Genomic DNA, 26,066 nt, shown 5'->3' with positions numbered 1-26,066 from the left:
CATAAAACTTGCTCGTTTTTGGCACATGCTCAATTCACATAAGACACCGCTCGCATTCCACCTTTAACTTGGCTTGTACTAGGTACTATCGACATTGTGAGAAATTCCCCAATTGTTCACTGGCATTACCCTGCAGGATCAATGCATTGCGACGAATGCTTGCAATCCGAAAATCGTGCCACCGTTCAGCATCTGGCTAAAATTGCAGCTGCTGGGAATACCCGTTGCATTTCAATGATGTTGGGGAAGCAATGTATTATGCAGCAGGAATAATTGATAATTTGCCGTTGTTTCGTTCGTTCCTCGTTCTGGAACTGGCCGGTGTGGGTGGTGTCCAAACTTTAGTTGACTTTTATCTCTGGCCGGGGTAGCTTTTTGCCAGTATGTCCCAGTCGGGTAGAAAGAATTCAGTCAAATTTTCTATCTGCAATGCTGTGACTAGTGCAGCGGTGCGGTAAAAGCTTTGAAAATTTCGCCTCTGCTGGTTATTGAGAATGGTCATAGATATCAACAGCTTGTGCTCTCCGATGTGCAAGTAATTCCTTCGGAAAGAACGGAACAGTTTCAGTCATATTCGGTGTTCACAAGTTTGGTGTTTCATACGTGCCTAGTCCGAGCGAACGCTTCCCTGATTCGAGATGTATGCATTCAGATACAATCCTCTTCCTCTGATTCGAGAAACTGCATTCATAATTTGACACATCGCATTGCGAGGAATAGCGAACAACAGTGCGATGTGTTGTATGATTTTCCACTGTGAGTAATTGTTCTTGCGTTTGCCATACGTGTTAGCATTCTTTTGGTCTATTCCGTATTTCGCTTGAAACAAAACATGTTGTTACATCTAGCGTGAAAACTTACCATTGCTCATGAAACAATTCTAATAAACTGGGTTATGTTTTCTGCCTATGATTTGATGACAAACTTGAGTTATGTTCTTGTTTTGCGTTGAAAAGCTATTTGCATTTTAATTTCAATTTTTTTTAGTGGTTGTGTTCTAAAACGTTCCATCTAAAAAATTATTTTTTCATTTAAAAATGCTCTTCAATTATTTCTTATTATTTAAGGATAATTGTTAACGCTCAAATTTATAACAATTCACGACTGTTGACTATATTTGTCAACATTTCTTGTCCAGACAGCTCCAAATAATTTTTTGATTTGAACATCTAATTTAATTTGCTTTTGTTTACTTTTAGTCCACCCATTTTTATTTTTAGATTCGTTACGTTATATCGAGTTACGTTACATCGAAGCACGAAAAAAATTATTTTTTTATTGATGCAAAATTATTTTTGGTTACTCAAAAGCGCGCAAAAACTTATTTTCCTTCACCTAAAATTATATATAAACCTGTCTTATGTCCCTTTAAGACAATTTTCGTAGACTAACATAACCAGTCACAAAACATTGAAAAAATAAATGTCAATTTTACCCCATTTAACGGTACTTATTAGTTTCAAAACTAACTTAAAACATTTATCCGGAACATTTTACACCCCAATAATAATTGTTGCACTTTAATTTTGAAAAATTGAAAATTGAAATTGAAAAAGTTACGTTATATCGATGTAAAAGTTACGTTATATCGAGTTACGTTATATCGAGGTTGCCTTATATCGAGGTATGACTGTATTTCAAAATGATAACAAGAACGAGTATTAGCGTACATGTTTGTACTTTAACTGGTGTTTTGAACAAAACTGTCCACACTTGTGCGAGTTGGAAGAACGCAATAATTACTCAAGCTTGAACTTTTGCGTGCAACAGCAACTTCTTAATAAGATTTCCGAAAAACCTTTACAGTATTTGATTATCTACTTTAATGTTAGCAGCATCCCTTCACAATTAAACGTAGTCCATGACCTTTCATTCAACAGCCAGCTTACGCAAACAAACCCTGCAAAGTTCAACATTTCTTCTGAAAACATTTGCAATCAGGTTTAATTGAATAAAAACAAAATTACCATTTTCTGCTCCGAACCAAGAAAACAGTAAACCCAGCGGAAAGTTTTTATTCCATATGCGCCGCTGCGAACAAAACAGCATAAACTCATTCTAAGAATTCAACAGAGCTGGAGAAGAACATCAACAACCGTCGACGTTGTCAGTTTGAGTTGGTTTTGCCAGCATCACACGCAGTCTGGCAGCCGATTCTAATTTAGACATTTCCTGTTTCTGTTGGAGTGGAGCGGGAAGCGAGCAACATTCTATTAGCATACTTTTGCACTGTTTGTTTATAATTTTAAGCTCTTGGTATATTCAAGTTTACAGCGTTTTTGCTGCCTTCAAAAACGAACTTTTTGACTAAAGGTCGCGAAGGCTGTGTCCCATGTACTAGGAAACATAGTTCCAAACATCGAGCAAATATGTATTTGTGTACTCATCATTTAATTTTTTTCTAGGTTATATTCTACCTTTACTCTTTCAGTTTCATTTTTAAGAACCCGTAACCATGGCTCATAGTCTATTTCAGCACTGTACATCCTTCAGAATTTTATGTGTCACCTTTAGAGTATTGAATCAATGCCCAAACTTTCAACTATTCCACTGGATTTAATACTGATAGAGTTTTAACAAATCAATAGGTAAGTTCTAGATACCAAGTTGACAGCTACTTCATCATACCAGTAGAAAGTTAAACTTTTGTAGTTTACCGCATTGATGGGAAAAAATACTCGTTTTGATAATAGAGTATTTTTTAACCCTCTAGTGCCCAAGCTAATTTCTTAACGGGCTTCGGTAAAATCACTATGAATCATTATAAACACTTTTTAAGTACATATTGAAGCTTTTCAAAACTTCGACTGAAGCTCGCCAAATGGCGGTATTGGGCACTAGAGGGTTAATGTAAACTTCAAAATGCACACTACCAGCTATAATGATTTTGGGACCTATATTGCGGTGTCAGTAGGATCAGATCGAAAATGGGATATAAGTCCAATTTAACTTAATTTTAAAGAGGTATTTATCGCGTAATGATAGTTTTACATGTACAGCGCTGCTTTAAAACACCAGTTCAACTGTAAAACGTTGATTAGTTTCGACTCTTCTTACACATTTGATCATAAATTGTCTAATACGGATAACACCAAGCTAGAGATTATTCTTTCCACTTGACCGAAAATATTATCATTGGTTACGAGGTGGTGAAACTGTCATAAACGATTAGGGTGATTGGTTTGGGATTAGCTAACTTTATAGCAGACTCATTAGTATATATATAGTATAATGCTGATATTAGAAAAGAGGTCACATCAGAAATAGTTTGTATGCATATTTTAATGTTGATGTGTTTACGTAACAGAAATGGCATCGCGCTTCGTGCACTGATTTAACAGAATCACACCTCGCAGAGGAGAGCTCCTATGTACAAACTTTTAAGAACAAACCGAAAAATATTGAAGATCATAACTAACCAACCATTCCTATGAATTTTGGTGCCTTAGTCGTTACCAAAACGCGTCAACTTACGTAAGAGTGTCGTATAGAAAATGCTGTTTACGAGGAAACTCATTTAAGTCGTTGAAAAAACGGTAATGGCTAGGGACACCAAAATTCCCAGGAATGGTTGAATAACTATGATCTTTCATTTTTTCCGGTTTGAACTTTTGGAGTGCACCTTTGTTGAGCAGTGTAATCAAAACATGCTTAGATTTGGTAAGAAACCATTCTAATTCAAGAGCTTTTAGTGCCACTTTTTCAATCGCTTAGAGTAAATGTAGGATTGCGGATGCACATTCCATAATTTGCAAGGTAAAGAAATTCAACATTGATAGTGTTTGTGGCCCTGAGGAAGGCCGAATGAAAACATCGATTTTGAGTTGGTGTATTTCGTAGCAGGTTTGCGAGTAGCGTGATAGCTGGAAACAGTAAACGTTGTTGTTTCGCTTGTCTCGGTTTCATATTAACGATATGCTTGTTGACGATTATACAGTTGACGAAATGCTAATGTACTTTGCCTGAATGCAGCTATACTTTTTTAATTCTTTCATTCCACCGCCTGCGTAGCGCTGCCTGTTTTGTGTGTTGATTTCCTCCGCAGGTACTTACCCGTTATGTGATCAATAGGGTACCCGGGTATCTTTATAGGTTTCATAAGACGAAATTTCATAGTTTACCGCAATCAATAGTGATAAAAATCAGTGAGATTTCAAAAGCCAATGAAAAAGAACTTTTGATAACATTCATTTCTATATAATGACAAGGAGGGGTCAACGGGACATGCCCGTTTTAGTACCAAAAAATATAGTAACATACTTACCTTGAAGATAATACCAGCGGTGCCTCGAAGAAATTTTCTCATTCCCGGAAATCCAGTTTTCCAGGGACATGTTTGGAAATGGGAAATTTTATGAATATTAAAACAGAATCCTACAATCATTGGTTCAAAGTTTATCTACGCCAACCCTGGGTGGCCTGAGTTCGAATTGCAACGCCGACATAGGTGTCGATGGTTGTGGGGTGGCGTGATTTAAGTTTTTCTGAGGCGAAAAATCTCTGGGATCATGCCTTCCATCGCATGTGGAAGTGAAGCAGCCGTTAGTACCGGTTAAAATCCTGGGTGGTGTCGCCTTTTCAGGCGTCGATTATTAGCACAACAACTATGGTGGAACTAGACTAATGGAAAATAAGCGAAAATAAAATCAAAGATCTCGAAATTACTTCCACAGACCATTTTTATGGTTTTGGGTTTTATGATGATATGCCCTCAAAATGGTCCTTCCGGAACAGATTCCACTGTGGCTTCTAGTGGCCATAGTTACAATTTAACCAAACCCGGGTTGATATCTTAAGACCGGAAAACGACCTCAGACGTTGCAGTTTTTTAGAAGATTTGAAACCCCGGGTCACTGCGTTCATTCCGCGTCGCACAGTGCGTTGAACCATAGTCAAAAATCATTTTTCTTTTTTCTATTTGGATGCACCAAGTACCCCGAAGTGTTGTGAACGAGTATTGGTAAGCTTAGGGAAGCATCACAAATACTATTACAAGCATAGAAAGCGTCAGTGTCCAGAGCAATCATTAGTTTCATATTTCGTGCTAAATTGTCGCGCGTTTTCTGAACGTTGTTAAGGGGGGGTAGGGTTTTGAGGGTTAAAAAAAAGTGATTTTTTTTTATTTTTTCTTGACGAAAGTTCTATACTCTATGGTCCCGGCATTGATGATCTATGTGAGTAAAATAAAAAATAAATAGCTAACTAAGTTTTTTCGGGGTCTTTTCGCTACGAAAAACTTTAAACGCGTTTTTCTCAAATCGATGTTTTTCGAGTCGGTGCACTCTGTATCTCAAAATCTATTCAACCGATCGTTCTCAAATTTTTTACAGTATTTCCTTACATAATTTATGAGGTGACCCTGTTGAGATTTTTTCGTTTTTGATTTTATTTTTTCATTATTAACAACAATAGTCATGAATTTAGGCCAAAAATCGGAATTTTCACTTTCAAGTCTTGTAAAAAGTTCAAAAATTTAAAAAAAAATGGAAAAACTCGACAGAGATACCTAGAGGGACATTCAAATTAATGGAAAAACTTTGGTTATTTCATTTCAGATGATCCAGTTCTGAGGTATGACGTGCAGCGCAGAAAGTATTTTTTCTGAGGCGCCTGCGAAGAATTGCTACCATTCGGTCAATTTTCAATATTTTTCAACCAATATTTTACAGAATATAGTTCAACTACTGCTCTTTAATGTACAATAATCAGAAATAAATTTACTGAAAAATCGAAGCAAACCATGCTTCGCAAACAGACGTCTTTTTTCTCGCGTCCACGTTTTTCCGCGTTCAGTTTTTATAAATATTGAAATATTGAAAAAGTTAACAGGAAAGTTTGCGTCTGGCGTTAGGAGTAAAGTTCACTAATCGCGTGTGCTCCATTTAATATTTCTTAAAAGGCGTAATATATAATAAAATCAACGGAATCTTGTTTGCCGACGTAGTACAATGAAGTCAGTGTAGTGTAAAAAAATGAATGTTGTGAACTCCTTTGTAAATTAACTTGAATTGCAATGAGTTTCTTCAAGGGCAAAGGTTTACAGGAAGATATGTCGATGATCGTGTAATAAAGTGATTCTAGTGATGCCACACAGTATTCGGCAACGTGCTTTTTGTGGAAAATTGGCGAGGCGCTACGCCCCGATTAGTTGCTGTAGCCGTATTCAATTTGTGTGCGTGTGTATATTTACTAGGCATGGTGCGATGCAATGATTCGTGAATGGTGATAGTGGAAAAAAAATAGTGGTCTGCAATCGTTAAGATGAGTACAGCAAGTTTCATAATCAAACCATTTTGTTTCTGTAATGGAAAAGCTGCATTTAGTGAGGGATTTTATTATGTCAAATTCGTTTATGTAGCGGGCTACAGCGGGACTACACCACATACTGTTTTTTTTAAATTCCATTTGACAGATTTTGCAGATGTGTTGGTTTTCGAACTGCACTACATCAAGTTGCTTGGTAGACAAAGACTTTGTGTTCATCTGATTGATTGTACACGATAATGCGCCAATGAGTAATTGTGTGGCCGGTACATGAATATGTATCTCTCTCAAAACCACAGTCACTCAACTGCAGGGATACCAGATACGCGATTTGGAAGTTGTTTTGTATAAGTGTTTCATAGATTGGTGTACTTCGACGATATTGACGTATCCTAACTTTTCCTGACATGATAATTTTTTCACTATATAAATAAGCAAATTTTGTTCATTACGGTATCATTTTGTACAGCTTTTGATTTTATTTTTATTCGAGGGCTACCACCGGTATGAAAATATGGATTTAACAAATGAACTGAAGTATATTCTATATTTATAAACCCAGTGTAGCCCAGTGGGCCGTTTTGGAATCAACTATTCTGCGTTTTGATAAACGCAGTGCATTGAGAGACTTATGCCTAAGCTGAACCATATTTTCAACTTCGAATATTTTTTCGAATATCCATTATTTCATAATTGTTGTTGGGTTTGGGTAAGATTCGGAACTTTCTTTGAAGACTGGTTTGATGGCTTTTTTATACCATTTTTATGATTTCTTTAGCTTTTGAAAGATACGGTATGCACACAAGTTGAAAATATTCACTATAGAATTGTTAATGACTGTATTGCATTTTCTCTATTGTTTTGATTTGTTACTCCGTTCTCTTATTTCTATTTTGGATTTCTTTAGCTTTTGAATATTTTTTTTTAGCTTCGAAAGATGACACGGGTTCGAAACCATAAAACCAATAATGACAACATTGGCATTTTGCAAATTTATTAGGAATGTAGTATTGTTACTTATGCTCACATGCTTTTTTATATTTTTCGAGCTTTGGATGCATGAGTGTTGCCAAGATTCAAATTAAATAGGAATATTCTCTCGTGCGTCTACGAAAACGATAATCGCGTCTTTACTTCTTATTTGTCCTTACGCCGGTTGGCGTAGTGTGAATGATAATATTGATTATGATTAACAGTAAAACAAACTATTGACAGACTAACCTATTGTCTACACGAAAAACTGTCGGATTATCCATTCATCAATCTACGCGAAAATAACGTTTCGTTGTAACCCGTGTGTACGGCGCGCATAGAATTCACGAGATTGATAGCTTCCATATCGGTACGTCGTGTTGAAATCGTATATAGCTAGCTAGAGGCTAGCTATCCGGCAAACTTTGTCCCACTCATTTATACTTTCTTCATTTAATTAACTCTGGCCACCTTGTTTTTCACCAAATATTCGTGACATCAGGTTTTTCATGTGTGTTTTTTTCGCGGTATCGTAGCGTTTTTTCTTTTAGAACCCACGAAGTCTATACAAGAGACGTCGGTACTCGATCTGTAAGGTAGAAAACTAAATGTCCGGTTGACCAAACCCCAAAAGACTCCGCGTCGATACATACCATGAGGTCGTATTATCTACACTTTAGATTCTATAGATATACAACAACGAGCAATAGTTTTCGGTATAAAGAGGATCACCTTACAAGGAGATGTTCGATTAAGTCCAGTATCTTTGCGTATGCTCATTATTGCGGTGTTATTTCATCAAACTGAAAAAGTTCGGAACACATTATGAATTTCGTGGCAGATGTAATGAACTCGACTCGGCGCGACATTTGGTCTAAAGAACCCGACACTCGAAATCAGTGAATCGTTCACCAAAACGAACCCTGTTGTATACCCTGCCCTTTCTCCAACATCCCAGTGATTTCTCGTGGAAGTGCAGAGGTGTTCTCGGCTTCCAATAAAGCGAGTATCACGTCAACATATTCCCATACAAACTCCTTCTTTGACCTGCATTCGGATGCGGCCGGCGCTGGTATTGCCTTACATAAAGATTAAGATCTCCAGTTTTTACACATTGAGGATGTATGTTGGTCCCGAGCATCATCTGTTGGTTCTCTGTGTAATTACAGCTGATCTGGCAGTAACGGAGTAGCAACCGCGGGCGGTCAATCATGCTCATGCTCATGCTCAATAATCAGAAATAAATTTACTTTCACCGTACGCCCAAAAAAAATGTCTATAAAAACCTGTTTTTTTCTGCCTTCAAAACCCTAATCCCCCCCCCCCCCCCTTAAAACTTGATAACTTCGTGTATTCCAATAATATAAAATGGAAAATAACAACCAAGGTTAAGGCAATATATTTCATTGATAGAGAAACTTTCTTTCGAATGCGTTTATGAGTAATCGGTATGGTGAATTGATGAAGGTATTAAACCTAGAAAAGGAACGCGAACTCAAACTTTCGTTAGCGTTTTAAATACTACAAGGTATACAGCCCTAGGGTTGTATGAGATGGTGACGTGGGAGTAAATATCGTAATTACAAACACAATAAATTTGTTTGTTCAGTGATTTACGTATTTTAACTGTTACCCTCCCGTCATTTTTTCAGAAATATATTTAATTACACTCGAAGGAAGCTCATTTACACCTGGTGATGTTGTAGTGTTTTTTGTGTGCAAACAAAATTTAACAATTACAACGAAATTAAAGTTTAAAAAGATGCTTTTTTTGCTTCAAAAGTTTGTTACATTTGCAACAATTACATTCACTATATTACGAAGACAGCTAATATAAATATATTATTTTATTTGTGAAGTTAAAAATAAAAAAAATCTAACAACGTCGAAATGTAAAAAAAAGATTCTGAATAGTTCTTATAAAAGGACGATAAATTCAAAAGCACTCGCCAGTTTTAACTTTTCTATAAATTATTAAGAACTTACTCGTTCGATATTATGTGGGTCACGATTATTTGGTGAATATCGAAGTTAAAAAATAAATAAAAATAGCTTATAACTGTTGCGAAATTCTTGTTCAATTCTTGTTGAGTAATTAATGGTTTTTATGGTAATCATATTAGGGAGATAAACTTTCAATCACCATCAGTAGCAGCATTGCAGTTTTTATTGCACGCGAATAGAAGTCGTGCCAGCTGCTTTGATTAACGACGAGAATCTAGTGGCGCTCTGCTCCACATTTAATCTACGGCACTGTTGCTTCTACCAGCATGTTTTCTTTCAAGACATCAGTTTCTATTACGCTCTAACAGCAGGATTAGAAATTGTTCAAGAAAAGGCGCTGTTTCAAGCTTTACGAAAAACTTTTACCTTCGAGACATCAAATTAGTCTAGGTTCATGGAAGCAAACATAAATTGACCTATTGGGACGGGGAGACTCTGTTAATTTTTTTTCGGATATTGATACAGAGATTATCTCAAGGAACGGATGGTGTCCATTCACGTCGTCTGTGCTAGGAATGCTCGCATGTGATTGATTCATTGTTCACGTAAATTTGTCCATGACACTTTTTATCGTTTTTTACCACCTTGCAATGAAAAAATAATGATAACTAGCGTATTACAAAATTCTTCAACATGTTATCTATCCAAAAGCATGTGGATTATTGTTTTTCATCATGTGGTTATGCTGTTATTATCGTTTGAAATCCGACGCAACATTTGCCAGTTTCATTTCCAATTTTACAGAATGCATACCAGTATAGAAAACAAAGACGTAGTCCCACGTCGAAAAAGTTCCACTGAGTTCCTCTACAAAACATATGTAAAAAGTTTGCCTGAAGTGTCCTCTTTAAAATGTGGGTTAACTGCTATGTAAGCAAAAGAACATCATGTGTATTTTAATACTTGACATTGTCTCTATCAGAAGACACAGTTGAGCAGGTTTATGAAAATTTGCACAAGTGTTCTGCTGTATATTTTTCGAAATTGAACTCGAAGTGGGAGGAATGCAAAAGAATAAAAAAGTACACTAAAGCCGCTTTTCACGCGGAGGAAAAGCGATGGAAACAATCACGATCTATCTCGATATACTTCAGCTGCCGCTCATAGGAGTAAATCAAGTGAACACCTGATTAATAATCATAATGAGACCAACTATTGAGATGACTAATGAAGTTTAGTTTAATCAATCTGTAAATTCAGAAGGCTTATAAACATTGTTGATATTGCCGGGGAACATTCCGATAAACCCAAAAATGCTTTAAATTGAACTTTTTACGCCATTTATCTAACAAAGTTAAGCATCAATGAGCAAACAGAACATGGCAAATGAAAGACTACTTTTTTCTGGTTAAACTGGTGGTATTAGCCCACCTTAACTTATTCGAACTTATGAGTTACATCATGTTGAAAATCATCGGAAAATTTCAACCTATTAGATTCCGACAGTGTTGTTCAAAAATATGCCTCTGTCACATGTGTAGTAATAAAGAAGATTCCTCAAATAAAATTGAGATTTGGACACTATTTTTTTGTATTGAAGATTTATTTCCCTAGCACGAACATCAGAAAGGAAGAGCAAATGGTTGCAAATATGTTTTTTTCTGGTATGAATACAACATCGATTGAGCACTCGAACCCTCTCCGCTTTTGAACGTCGCGTCGGCAAGGACAGTGGGTGACTCCCACTCTCCTTTAGCAATACGAACCAGTGACTACAATGAGCCTTAAATACGACAGCGATTGAGCTTTCATACTCATTCCGGTTTCGAACGTCGGCAAAAACAGTCGGTGGCAACAAGGAGCCCTATCAGCAATGCAAACCAATCTCAACAAGGAGCCCTGCCAGCTATAAATACGACAGCGATTGAGCTTTCATGCTTATTCCGCTTTTGAATGTCGGCAATGACAGTTGGCAGCAACAAGGAGCCACATCAGCACTACAATTCAGTGGCAGCAAAGAGTCCCTGGCAATATGGAGCATCCACAAATCGTCACGCCCGTCAATTGCAACAAGGAACGATCGATGGAGTCAAAAAAGGAGACAGAAAAAGATTACCCCATGCACGTGGGCTAATAACAGCCTGTCAGCATCCACAAAATATTAAACGATAACATCAAACGATAAACAAATCACCGAAAATCACGACAATGCAGCAGTCGGTAATGAGAATCAAGCCAGATATAAGTAATGCTAAGAAAGAACAAGAGAACGAAATTAAAAGATCTACGAGGAAGCTCACAGAAGAGCTATTGAAAGTCAATGCCGAGTTAGAAAGAACTCGAATGGAAAATAAAGATTTGAGCCGCAGTTTGGCCGCCATAAGTCCGAAGAGCGACTTTAAACAATTAAAATCGAGCACAATGCGCTTTTTCCTTTGCTTTTCCTTTCTGATGTTCGTGTTGGGAAAATAACTCTTCAAAACAAATGAAAGCGCTAGAATATCAACTTTATTTGGGGAATCGTCTTCATTACTACAACATGATGGATGAGTGTTTTGAATAGCCTATTTGAGACAAATTCAAGCATTCATATGTAAAATGAAAACCGTTTCGTGTTGTCCAGTCTAGAAATAGCGGCTGCTAAAACAGACGCTTCGGAGTTCAAGATTCTTCGGACTCTTCTGTGTGCTCTGAGTTAATAACAAATAAAACAACATAAACTCCGAATTTTACTGATCACATAGAATAGTTAGGGTTATTGTAAGCAAACAATTACGCATACCTACCAACGGTTTTAATAAACTACTATTAGATCAGAATTACATCATAAGGAAAGTAACAAAACCCCATCAACACTGGGTTATTCCATGAAAATTTTCAGTTACAATTATTATTTATTCCATGTTGTTGATTCATGATAAAAAATAATCTAAGTGCTCCACTGTGCGCCGTTCGAAGTAAGAATGAAAAGAGAAGAGGAACACAAAATCAGACATTTTCACACAACTTAAGAGCCAGTTCGCGAGAGGCACAACCACATGTTGCTCTGATGTTCTCCGATTGGACATAAATTTTCAGTTTTGTTTGTCTATTCAAGGTAGGACGTTTTCCCAAAATTTAATTTTTTTTTCATTAAAGGGTAGGGTAAAATGCTTCTTAAAGATGAAATTTTCTAAAACGTCCAAATCACAAATAGTGCATTAGCTTCTGCTTGACTTGATGGATTTTTCCAAAATCTTGTATCATTATTCTACACTTAGCGTACTTGAAAACAAATGGTCACAATATAAGGCAAAAAGGGAACGTGATAAAAAAATACATTTTCTTTTTAAAAATTGTCAATTTTCAACATCACTACAAAAATAATTCCAATATACTGTTTTATAGAGCAGCTTAAGAAGTTTTCATTTCATGTGTAAGCCAAGTGCGCCAAATCATGTAAAATGGCCCTTGAGGATTTTTTTTTCAAAATCGCTAAAGTCACAATATTTCCTGTTAGACTTTTGGAAATTTGAAGAATAACTCTACTTTACCAGAACTACCTGCTTTACCAGGGGATACGCCATTTGGGGTAAAACGTTCCTTGAACAATTGGCGTCATAATCTTAATAGATTTGCTGAAAATTTAAATTATTACTCTAGCTAAATGAGATCTTTAAGGGCAAAGTGACAAATAACTTTACATGACGAAAATAATTTTTTTTTTTTAAGACTTGGTGATTTTCGGGGTGCTGTTTTCTCTACAGAGAAAGGTACAGAACCAGAATGTAGCATTTAGAGAATTAATAGAGATTCGAGACTTTCACATTTCGATACATATTAAACGTTTTTCACTTATCTTATATACATTGAAAATGTAAATATTGAATACCAACATTCAAATCTGTTTGCATTATAACGTATCTCTAATATATTCTGTTTATTTTCTCTTTCCAGAATCGGAGGGAAACATGTTTATTGGTGAGTAATTATTACACTTTCTGTTCATTTTCTTATGCCAAGAATTCAAAAAATGAAAAATTCCAAGTTAGGTAAACGAAATTGCTCAACTAAGCCTTCACCGTTCTTTCCGTCGGTGGGAATATTACTGGGTTATTATTAAACACTGCAATTTCGAAATTAACCACGTAAGCCGTGCCAACAACAAACAGTGCGAAAGTACTTTACGATTTAAAATGAGTTTAATACTTCAGAGAATTTGCGTTTTTGTTCCCATCTCACCGGCATGGGCTTTGTTGCAGTTGTTGGCAGTGAACCGACCCAACTACCTGCCCAATTTAGTTTAATTTTTACAATGTAAAACGCTTTATGAGTACGATTATCACCAGCTGCATAAACACGAGTCTTGGCCAAGGTAGCCATTTCATTCCCCACCACTGAAATGAGGTGCATTTCCAAACGGGTAATTACCAGCGTCCGCTGTCGCTTGTTCCGATTGGATTATAGTTATTATTATGATTCTTAACGTAACTCTGCGGAAGCGGCAAAGGCGATGACAACCGTTATGAATAGTCCGTTGGCACAAAACCTTGCATTTCAGAATGACACCACCCGTACTGCACCGGTAACCCGTGCCACACGGATGCCAGTAAATTTTGCCACCGCAGAGAGCACTCGTTCATTCTCGACTGCAAAGCTTTGTCGCACACTAGGTTATCCGCCAATTATGAGGCAGCAGATTAATTCAGACGGACAATCAGGACTCCTTTTTTCATCATACACTAGATAGTTGTTTCGAGAATAAAAACATAAATTGCATTCTAACTTTGTTTCATTCTACTGGTCTCGAAAGAGGAACGCTCTGCACAGTTGATTGTTTTAACCTACTATGCTAGTTGGCTTTTCTTGTTGAGTAAAGAGAACCGAGATGAACAATGTTGTGTTCATAAAAATAACACTGGTTGACGAGAGCAAAAAAAAAATTACCCCAAAGCTGAATCTGGGAAAATATGAAGGATTACACCTTATTAACCATTCCAGTGCATTTTGATGCTCCAAGCAAAGAGAGAAATGCATCGAAAGGTTGCAGAATGATTACTCGCCGGGTTAGTCACTTCTACGTTTGTTTACGGGAAAACTGTATTTTAACCTCTGAAAATTTTACGCATTTTCGATTCGAGCAGTTAAAAAGTTAGTCATATTGTTCTAGCTAGAGCTCTAGGGCAAAACCTGTGTAAACCAGTGTCATCTTACCGGAACTGCATCACGGTGTACGGCAGCACGACTGCCAAGTGGGCTAATCCAGGGGCGGTAGCTCATTAAAAGTAACCCTCTTCTGACGAATAGAAGATCCTGATGCTACTTCAACAAAGTAGCAGTCTCACTGGGGTGGGAACGGTCGGCACACTTGCGCAGCATCAGCACTAAATCAATTTTTATAAATAGGGTAGCAAATGAATCAGTTACTGCACGTCTAGGGAATAAACATCGGAATCTATTCGGAAACAGAATCGTTTTTAATTACGGTCGTTCCCTTATTAAGTGCAGTAGACTTCGCACGGCAAAGCAGTTACAGCTGTTCAGGGATTCAGAAGGCGCTGCCGTCGCGACCGGGTAGAACGTTTTGTGCAAACAATTTCGCCAGCTAGCGGACGGTTATCCTTCCGACGACGATGACGTGGCCAGACTCTCTGGAGCGTAATTAAGCATAATTTATAAAACATTACACTCCAAGCAATCCCGCATTACGAATCTTAGACGCACTTATTTCATTCCGCCAGCACTGAGAGATTTTTCTTGCAAGGACAGTCTTTCATAATCCAAACTGTTCGCTTGACAATTTTCTTTTCACTCAGGCTGCAGAGTGAATGCAAATCGGTTTCGTTTGTGGATAAAGTGTTGGGTAGGATTAAATTACCTTTTTGTTATGAGTCTCTTTGCCTAGTATACTTGTTTCCCAAGCTGGACTGGATATTGCAAAGGGTGCAAACCCGCACTGTCCAGTGTACTTTTGTATGATTCTCCTAGCGGTGCTCAAGTGGCTTGAACGAACGATTTGTGTAATTACTATTGTGTACAAGGCTGGTAGCTACTAAGCCAAGCTGTGTAAATTTACTTTCTGATTCTTTGCTATTCTCTGTGACTAGGCTTGAAAGCCTTCCAATTGGGGGTGATTTCTTCTATGGATTCTTTGTATTCGCACATAACCACACACTCATTTCTGGACACTTGTTACAATTGGATCAGCAATATTGCGAAAGTGCTTTCCATCCGAATGCCGCTCGGTCAGCCTCGGTGGCCTCGGTGGCCTCGGTCAGCCGCAATCCTGGCTCTAATTGGAAATTTCGAGGAAATGAAGTAAAAGTGTGAAATTTATTGCAGGAAAACATATGCTTATTGTGTACCACATTTTTCCTGTTCCGCTTGTTGAATTTTTCGACGGAAATGTGACTACTTACAAGTTGGGTTTCGATCTAGATATAGGTAACGAAGTAATTTGTTAAGTGATATTCAATAACCTAAATTCAGGTCAAATAGTAAAAGTTGTGCCACATTTTTCTTCTATTCATTAAGTTTATTTTGTATAATTTTCACTAATTTCATTCAAATTTTCAACCAGTGGGTGGGACTAGGTGAAGAATGCATGCAAAGAGCTGAAGAACCTCAAAGTCGCTTGGAAGGATGGCATACTGACCACATTTTTCAAAGTCGGGAGCGAGCGGCTATGTATTGCAATTCACCAGATTATTCAAAGGGTATGGTCTAAGGAACAACTACCTACGGACTGGTTGGAAAGACTCATATGTCCTTTCTACGAGAAAGGATATAGACTCGACTGTAGTTATTCTCGAGGCAAAACCCTCCTTAATTCCGCTTATAAAATTCTCTTCCGTATCCTGCTCAGCGACTGAGGCCGTTGCAGAAGCCTTTGTTGGAGAATACCAATGCGGTTTTCGAGTGGGGCAATCTTCAATGGACCAGATGTTCTCCTTGAGACAGATCCTCGACAAGTTTCGAGAACACAACTTGCAGACACATCATCTGTTATCATAGTCTCTAGATCATAGACTTTAAGGCGGCGTACGATACAGTGAAACGCAACGAGCTGAGGCAAATAATACTAGAACATGGTTTTCCAACAAATCTAATTGTACTGTTACGTGCGACGATTGACGGTTTCACATCATGCTTCAGGACAGCGGACGAATTTTCGGACACGCTTGTGACGTTACATGGTCTGAAGCAAGGTGAAAGGTGCAATACGAAGGGCAGATGTGCGGAGGGACGGCACCATCATCACGAAGGCTGGCCACGCAGCACAGATGGCGGATGAGCGACCGGCAAAGATAATATTTAGCAAAGAACCGGATAGAGGCCGACGACTTCGAGGCAGACTTCGCACGCGCTGGATGTGTGCTGTCGACGAGGATGCCAGAGCAGCGGATGTAAGGGGATATTGGAGAGGAGCAACCCAAGACCGAGTTTTGTGGAGACCTATTCTGGATTCGGCATAGGATCTCAACGATCTGTCACCATAAAAATGAAGTAAGTAATATCTTCTTAATTTAAAACCTGTAAAAAAATCGTCCAGAGATTAATTAAAAGGCAGCCGCGTTCCAATCACGAGCTCGCTTTCCATACCTAAATATTAAAACTATCTTCTGAATAGCTACGCCTTCATTTCAAGTACTTAGAGTTTGTCCAAGTTCCACAATATGAATGTACGAAAAAGAAAGCGGAGCCGGACCGATAGAACTTACACAAAACAACAGTAGTAAACGTTTCGTGTTATGCTGCAGAACAATGAAAATGAAACTGTTCTCGTGTTGGATGAAAGCAGATACCGTGAGTGCAACAGTTGCGTGTTGCATATTGCCGGTGTGCGACTGGGAAAAATTATTTTGGTGCTGGCGTTAATTGGTGACATACATAAATATAAACGCTACATACTACTAAATGAATTCGTGAATTTTCTTATTCGGATTAAGATTTGTTAGCTGAACGTGTCGAACTTTTTTGTTTGAAATCGGATTAGTTTGTTATGCACAGTATCATCGAACTGTGTTGAACACCAACTGCAAATTTCATTCAGTTCCCGCATAAATGCATCATGCGTAGACCGTGCATGATATCCGCACTGACATAATAATATAACTGAAGAGTTTGATAAATCAACATCGACAAAAGCGAATGAAATGTCTAGTTTAGTCTAGTCTACACTAACACAGCCAGTACTTGTATAGATCCTGGAAAATGATATCGACAAAAGCGAATGAAATGTGATCATAAAGCCCAAAATAATTGTCCTAAAACGATTATAACTTTTTAACCATTCCTGTGAATTTTGGTACCAATTGTTTGGGTACAAGTGCGTCCTCAGGCCGCACAGTAATTGTTCGCCGGGTTTGTCACTTCTACGTTGGCTTACGGAAAAACTCTAAAAAAGTTATTTCTGCTATGGGGCACCGAAATTCACTAGTAACAGCTCTTAAATATCTTCCGAGATATGATTTATATGAAGCACATACAACTATACAACTTTCGCTAATTCCGTCATTCTCGATTCTACGTTTGCAAAGGTGGTCGTTTTCATCGGCTTAGTGTGGTTTCGTTAGAAGGTTAGTTTAGTGTGCGTGTACGCGAGCTTTTTTGAACAAAAAACTAATCTACGACCTTTATCATTAAGCTGGGATCCGGCCGGATTAAAGCTACGTAGACTGATATTTTCTTTGCTCCACCAGAAAATGTGAAATTTTCTTTCAATACAGGCGTATGGCAATTTTCAGTTTGTCGAAAAATATGTGTCTTATAAAAATATAAAATTTTCATTTAACTTGATTCACATGAACTGAAATTATACTTGATAAAACTTTTCAAAGGAAAATATCGATTCGAGATATATATTTTATATCATGAAGAGTTTTCGAGATATCGGAATATATATAGTTTGCTTGTCTTTCAGTCACGCGCACGACAAACGAAAGTTACTCAAATTGCCTTTTTCCCAAGCAAACTCTGAACCTGAGGTACAATAAAGTTTATTATTTTTTTGCGGGTAGCAACGCAAGCACTCCTGTTCTGACTACAAGTTACCTTTGCTTTTAGTCCTCCACTCACCTCCTCTCGACTGGTATGAAATCAGTCGTGAGGAAATCAAAGCTAACTGCGTCTTAATTTATATTCGGGACACGTGTTGAATTAGCACATGGCTAAAGCTTCTAATGCAACTGCATCCGCAAAAACCGCCAAAAATGTAATAATGGGCGGAAGGCAATTTCGAGATGTAAGAAAAACATAGTATTGAAGATCATGTAAATGAAATTTGTAAATGAAATTTAAAATCAGCCAAGCCACTTTCAGTTGATTATGAACGTTACTTTATAGTTACATGTCCAAAAACTTCTGTAACATAATAACATTGACATCAAATTTAGGTTGTCGAGTTATGGAGTAATGCAGTACATACCCGTTGTAATTCATTAAGGATAGAAGGAGAAAACTATAATTCTTTTGTCGATACGTGACATTTTCAGCAGTTATTATAAAATCTACAGTATAAGATTGGCCCATTCCCGGCGTGTGATATTCAAACTTTGATTCATGTTCATGGTTAGAGAAATGATCTATCTTTAATTTGCAATACAGTTTATGTCAATTGTGTAAATGGTTGATGAGTAATAAGAGTTTGAAGTTCATTTTTCGAGGTAAAAACTGATTTCTTTTCACCGGGATTGGGTTGTGTGAAATTATATCGAAGTTTTGAAGAGCGATTTGAACTACTTATCAATGATTAAAAGAGGACAGAGCTCAGTTATTTCAAGCTTTGCTATGACTATTAACAAATTGCAGTTTGCAAATATGCACGTGTTAATATTTTCTTTAGCAATCCAATAGTTTTTCATGAGCAATTGTTTTTGTAAAAATTTTTTTTCAATCACATTCATTTTTATTCATTTTGTAAGTTTAGTTGAAATATAACATCAAACTATTATTTAAGTTTTGAAGTTAAAAAAATGAATCGTTCGATAACAATTTTACGAAAATAATCAAATAATGGAGAAAAATTCTTTAGATAATGAAGAAAAAGCTGTGCAGTGGATCCGTATAAGAAGCAAGATGTAAATTCGTTTTCAAGTAAGCAATCAATCCAAGCGTTGTCATGATCTACTGAACGGAGGAATTATCGCAGTTCAGATAATTAATTAAGTTTTAAACCTGCGTTGGCCATCTGCATCGAATTGTCGATATTGTCATAGTTACATCTTGATCTTCAACTCGATATTTCAAAAAATAATTTATCATATCTTATCAAATACCAATTTTTAATAGCCCAAAATGCATTTGAAAGTGGCTAGCCACTACGGGCCAACTAGTTTGAAAATAAAGCTTATAAAATTGCGTTTTCTAAGAAATACGTCCATAATAATTCTACATTTTAAAATAGGTAGGAGAGTTCTTACTACAAAATGCGAACAAATTGTATTCGACTAGATGTTGAAGGATTGCACGTTAGGTTTTACGAATAATTCGTTGCTTTGGCAAAGACTATTTATTTATACATCAGGGAATCGTCTGGTACGAGAGTTTCGTGACACCATAGCTTAGAGTACCTACATCAAGCGAGCCGAGAATATGATTTCTTAATTGATTACTTGTTTGCTCTGTACGCCGCATGAACGCAAACTCATCGGCGGTGGGAAGATGAAACATTTTTATTTCCTTCATAATATATTTACTCATTGCGAGTGCCTTTATTCACGTGGTGCTTTCCAGAACATATCCACATACCGGGGGTAAGCTTGTATGTCTAGATTAAAATGACTGGGTATAGCCCACCGCACAACGTAAATTCGAATGAACATTATCCTTGCTGTGCTATAACTTGCACATACTCGTAGGCAGGACTCGTACCAGCAGGACTGGATCATGGAGTGCTCCATCCAATCAGGCAGCCGGCTTGGCAGAAAGAAAGTAACCAAAAATCCTAGCCTTCGCCGGTCAGCTGGACATCCGAAACAAAAGATATTTTGCAGATAACTATATTTCACCCTTTATGTGCAGGAACTCGTGAAATTGTATGGTCTATTAGATTTCCGACTTCCATTCTGGATGAGTAGGTGTTTTCGAGGCAGTAACGACTATCGTCTAGATTCGGTTTTTTTTTGCAAGCTCTCTGTGAGCACGAGAAGATTCCATTATTTTAGTTATACTGACTATCATACCTAAACTGGTTGAAATGCTTTCTGCTTGCCTAAATGTCGGTGCCTGGTAGATTAAGTGAATAGAAATGTGACCTTTAAGTATTAGAGGGCAACCCTGGAAGGGCTGTTTTTGTTAGGTTAGTAAGGGGCAGATTTGATTGAGATAAGTTAAAGATAAAATCATTCAATTAACGAACTTTCCAAATTCTCAAAAACCTTAACTCGTGTGGCGGCAAAAGGTAAAAGTTAGTAATTAGCTGTAGGTACACTTGAATATTCTGGGCTCGCGTCCATTGCCAACGAGAATTGTCAAGTTGCTCGGATTGTTGGCATTACCTCTTGGCTGCACAAACAGTTTAGCAGCTCTACAAAAGCTTTTGAATATTTACTAAGCACTACTGTTTTCGTTTCCTTCCACCGTAAAAGTTTTTTTTTTACCGTATACCACTGCTGCTGCTTTTGGGAGCAATGACAACATGGCTCTAAACCGAAATAAGTAGCACTTAGCGAACGTGGTCTGTGTCGAAAACAAGAAATAGAATATATCTATATTTTTTTCTGCAAACAATAGCGCAGTGCTTGAGATTCGTCTTAAATCTGGAATGGTATGCATCACCCTGAAGCAAACATTGTTCACGATTGCTCTGCCGCCGCTATACGGGTGGCAGGAACTCGTTTATGTTTCTCTCTATCGCCGTCCCGAGGACAGGCGACTAAGCTTAAAGCACCCATACACGCCACCTAATAGGGGTAGCGTTAATAACCTTCCCTTTTGATGCACGACCAGCTGCGGAACAGCGAGAAAGCAAGCCAAATGAAAAGCGTACTTGACCTCGTCTGTTTTCCCTCGGTGCACTCGCAAACGGTGTGTGTGTATCTACATTATGGAGAGAAAAAAAAACGATTTAATTCCCTGTGTGGCATCGAAAGGGCACCGGGATTGGACAAAACTCTTCGTCCGCGAGGTTTATTTGCCATCTCTTCGGCTTAATGAGCTCTCCGGGTGGTGTCATTCTGTTGTAAGCAATACAATCTTTGACTTGGAAGAATAATCGGATGCTCGAGATTTTATTCCACTTGAAACGTGTTATTTTGTTCGTTATGAAGCACTCTTCTGGAGCTGAGCAGAAAGATACACATTTTTCCTAATGATTCCTTTAGAAAATTATCACTGTCATCGAGTTGGGTTGCGTGGCTCTAGAAAAGTTGTCAGTTTAGAGTTTTATCTTGCAATAAAAGCAAGTACTCACAATGAATAAAAATATTAGAACGGTAATAAAAAAGCTGGAACTACCCACCGACGCCGCAGCCAGCATTCGTGCGGTCTACAAAGCAAACAAGTAATCAATTACGAACTCAGATTCTCGGTTTGCCGGATTTGCTCTACTCTACTCTAAGCCATGGTGTCACGATACTGTCGTACCTGACGGTTCCTGACGAAAACTTGATGCATAAATAAAGAAGTTTGTACCAATCAGAGCGATAAATTATTCATCCAACTTATCGCATGCAATCCAAACAACATCCGGAGAAATGTGATTCTTCGGAATGGTGTAGCAAGTCAAGTTGAAACGAAATGCTGTGATGATATCCGATGCAGCTATAGTGGAAATAAAATATGTCAAATCTTTCTCGATTCTATGTTTAATAATCTTTTAATTATAGGCTAGATATTCATATATTTGCTACAAGCAAATATTTATACGATAAAAAATACACCAATTGAACCCAATTCCACTCTTCACCCGCCATATCAGATTGTTTATTTTTGTAAATTTGACGGAATCATTTTACGCTGTTTTAACGAGAAATTTAATTCCAATAGACAAATTTGTTTAACTTGTTGTTCTTTAGGTTAGAGTACATTTTTTGGTCACAGTCATGATCCTGAAGTTTTTTTGTAAGAGGTTTATTCGCAGTCGATTTCATTGCAAGCAATGCACACTGGGAAAAAACGGACCCAAATTCCCACTAAATTAATGCCGCTGAGCTGACAACCTGAAATATAGCATTTCCTATGTAAAATTGGTCAATAAATCGATTGGTGATAGTTTCATCCTGTGCAGGGCACGGGAAAAGCCCTATATTCCCAAAAATACGCAAAAATAGGGTGAAAAGGGACAAAATAGACCATTTTCCGTGCCCTGCATGAAATGAAACTATCACCAATCGATTTATTGACCAATTTTACATAAGAAATGCTACATTTCAGGTTGCCAGTCTAGTGGTGATTTTTTAGTGGAAAAACCGGAACCCACATTTCTACTAAATAATCGCCGCTGGACTAACAACCTGAAATACAGTTTTACATAAGAAATGCTATATTTCAGGTTGCCAGCTCAGCGGCATTAATTTAGTGGGAATTTTGGTCTGTTTTACCTTTGTTAAACAAAGATTATAATATCGGTCGAAAAACGCAAAATAGATCCAAGATCCGGAGGGCGTAATCGTCTATACCATTCGACTCAGCTCGACGAACAGAGCAATGTCTGTTCGTGTGTATGTGTGTGTATGGGTGTACGTGTGTGTATGTGTGTTGTCTGTATGTATGTGACGCAAACTACTAACGCACCTTTATTACAGAACGCAACATCCGCTTTTGATGATCTTATACGCAAACAAAAGCTACTGTGCTCCGTCAGAATGCTATCGAGTGGATTTTTGATTAATGGCTTAGATTTTGAAATATTGATCAAAGAGTATTTTTTATATGAGACATTTGACTTTTAAGGCAAAATGAATGGCACGGAAAGCCATGTGTTATAGACCAATCGACCTAGCTCGACGAACTGAACAATTTCTGTTAGTATGTGTATGTGTGCCTCTATGTATGTATGTGTAAATATGTTGTTTATATGTATAGTATATCAGAATCGAACCCAAAAAAAAACCCTAAATTAATCCACCTAGCAGTGCAGAAACCTTTGATATACTATTACTACACATAAACTTTTTATGCCAGTAAACCATAAATCGTTTAAAACTTGATTTAAAAGATAGTTTTCCAAAGGATGAACCAAATACGATCATTGAATCAAACCTCGACGTGGTTTTCACAAATGTTGTGAATGTCATCACTGGAGTCTGGGTTATATTTTTTCGATTCCAAACCATTTTTTAAGCTGTCTAGGCTAGAAACAATTTATGAATTTTTGACTTAATCGAACGCCCAGAAACAATAAAAATAACAATGATGCAGATATCATTCTAGATCAGCAATCATGTGTGTCAGTTCATTGCAATGCTATTGAAATAATTCCTCATAATGCAAGCTTAAATACCACAATGGCTTCGTTTTCAATAATCACAAAGTCTAGAAAAGAACATAGTGATTGTAGATTATGAATTGGCATCGAATATTTCCTACGAATTGCAGCAAAGTTCTACAAGCTTGCACTCAAGAAATTATAGTTCAGAATTATACAGGAACGCGTTAAATGCTTTGTTACCATATAAAAGTTACTTGAATTATTTGTGTGATTATTTCAAGTAATCAACAAAAATCTTGATAAAATCTGTGAGAAACAAATGCTAAAAGATTTCATTGAAATTCATATAACTGCTGTTGGAAGTTGTCAGTTTAATTCTATTCCAAATGTATGATTTGAATGAACGTTACTGAATGAACGTTACTCTTTTTCAAGGCCTAGGCTGTATGGTGAAATCCAAAACAATTTCAGAACTTTATAAAACTTGCTGCGACAACGAGAAGTGGGATAATATGGATACTCTGTTTGCACTGACTTTAAAATTAGAAAGCAATATTAATAATTCACAAAAGCGCAGTGTATCAGGTAAGTAGAAGGTGGTCTTAAATAAGCATTCCGGTTCCCTCTGAAATATATTGAAAACTGTTAGTAAAGAGCTATTAAAAACAAAAGGTTCATTAATTTACACCAGTTAGGACGCACTACACAGAGTATGAAACACAGCACAGATGTCTTTTACTCTTAGTTTCTTTTGAGAAATGAATAGCGGTTGAAAAAAGAGAGAGCGAGAGAAAAAGAGAGAAAGGAAGATAGAAAAAAAAGAACGATAGAGAGAGAAATTATCCAAAATGAAATAAACTTTATTTTTTTTTCCTCATCTATAGTTTATTTATCTTAATAACTAAAAGCAAATTTTTTTATCCTCGCTGCCGACTACGAGCTGAAACTAAATCTAACTTAAGCTAGAATGTTTTGCATGAAAAGCACTGATTTGTTGTTTGATGGTTTTCCATCGCCATAGGTAAGCAGCATATTAAATTTGTTCCGCTGCTGGGCCAAGATATTACGGACTGGCATATTGGGTTGTCTCCCTCGGGGCCTGAGAGTATCGTGCGGGTCTAGTTGCTGTTTCCGGATCCGGGGTCTTAACGTGTTCTTGTCGTTTGGTTGGATGTAGGCGGAAGGGGATAGGACTAAACTGGGGCGTGGATGGGTTTCAGGAAAACGTATATAAGGGACATGTAGGATAGGTCACGGCTCGCCAAGACATCACGAACAGGAACAGCCGGCTGCCTACCTTCGGCCTGCAGGGAAGCTACTAATCTAGACCTGGCGTCACGGTGTACAGGGCATGACCAAACAACGAGCTCTATGTCGTGATAACCTTCACCACAGGCACAGATACCACTTTCCCCGAGCCCAACACGACGGAGATGCGCGTCAAATCTATAGTGATTGGACATAAGCCGGGACATCACGCAAATGAAATCCCGACCTACATCCAACCCCTTGAACCACGGGTTCGTCGATACCTTGGGGATTATGGAATGTAACCACCTTCCCAGCTCCCCCTTGGTCCAAGAATTTTGCCAACTGATGATCGTATTCTGACGTACAAATGCGAAAAATTCATTTAAGGCAATTGGTCTCTCATAAATATCACCGTTTGTTGCGCCCACCTTAGCCAAAAAGTCCGCTTTCTCATTACCCGGTATCGAGCAGTGAGAAGGGACCCACGCTAAGGTAATCTGAGTAGATTTTTCGGATAAAGCACTCAGATGTTCCCGTATTTTCCCCAGGAAATACGGAGAGTGCTTAACATCTTTCATCGATCGGAGAGCCTCAATGGAACTGAGACTGTCCGTAAAGATGAAATAATGGTCCGTGGGCATTTTTTCGATAATCCCTAGGGTGTACTGAATTGCAGCTAATTCTGCGACGTAAACAGAAGCAGGATTATCGAGCTTATGTTAGACGGTTAAATTGTTATTGAAAATACCAAAGCCAGTGGACCCATCAAGAAATGATCCGTCAGTGTAGTACATATTGTCGCAGTTGATGTTTCGATATTTATTGGAAAAAATTTTGGGGATCTGCTGCACGCGTAAATGATCCGGGATTCCACGAGTTTCTTCTATCATGGATGTATCGAAAAACACAGTAGAATCAGAAGTATTTGATAAGTCGACACGATTTGGAATATTTGAAGGAGGGTTAATATTTTGGGACATGTGATTGAAATACAATGTCATAAAACGGGTTTGAGAATTAGGTTCGATTAACCTTTCAAAATTTTCAATCACGGGACGGTTCAAGACCTCACATTTGATAAGAATACGAGAAGACAGGCTCCAGAAGCGGGTTCTCAATGGTAGTACTCCAGCTAAGACCTCCAAACTCATCGTATGGGTCGACTGCATGCAACCCAAGGCGATACGCAAACAACGATATTGTATTCGCTCCAGTTTGATCAAATGTGTGTTTGCTGCGGAGCGGAAGCAGAAACACCCGTATTCAATAACAGACAATATCGTTG

The 26,066-nt window shown here is 37.7% G+C and overlaps 1 protein-coding gene across 11 annotated transcripts in view; it reads left to right on the top strand.

Moving 5' to 3' along the window:
- Positions 1 to 26,066, top strand: part of LOC129725472 (potassium voltage-gated channel protein Shal) — a 520,683-nt gene that overhangs the window by 197,865 nt on the left and 296,752 nt on the right. For 10 of the 11 annotated variants that reach the window (XR_008728092.1, XM_055681351.1, XM_055681350.1 and 7 more), the window contains one exon: positions 13,117 to 13,140. The gene's annotated coding sequence lies outside the window, so the exon portion shown is untranslated. Of the gene's footprint in view, positions 1 to 5,555; positions 5,572 to 13,116; positions 13,141 to 26,066 lie in introns of all 11 variants that reach the window. The other variant, XM_055681356.1, reaches the window with a different exon arrangement.

The sequence above is a fragment of the Wyeomyia smithii genome, chromosome 2 (assembly GCF_029784165.1).
Source record: "Wyeomyia smithii strain HCP4-BCI-WySm-NY-G18 chromosome 2, ASM2978416v1, whole genome shotgun sequence".
Classification (NCBI taxonomy): domain Eukaryota; kingdom Metazoa; phylum Arthropoda; class Insecta; order Diptera; family Culicidae; genus Wyeomyia; species Wyeomyia smithii.
This window is presented reverse-complemented; position numbering and strand designations above follow the sequence as displayed.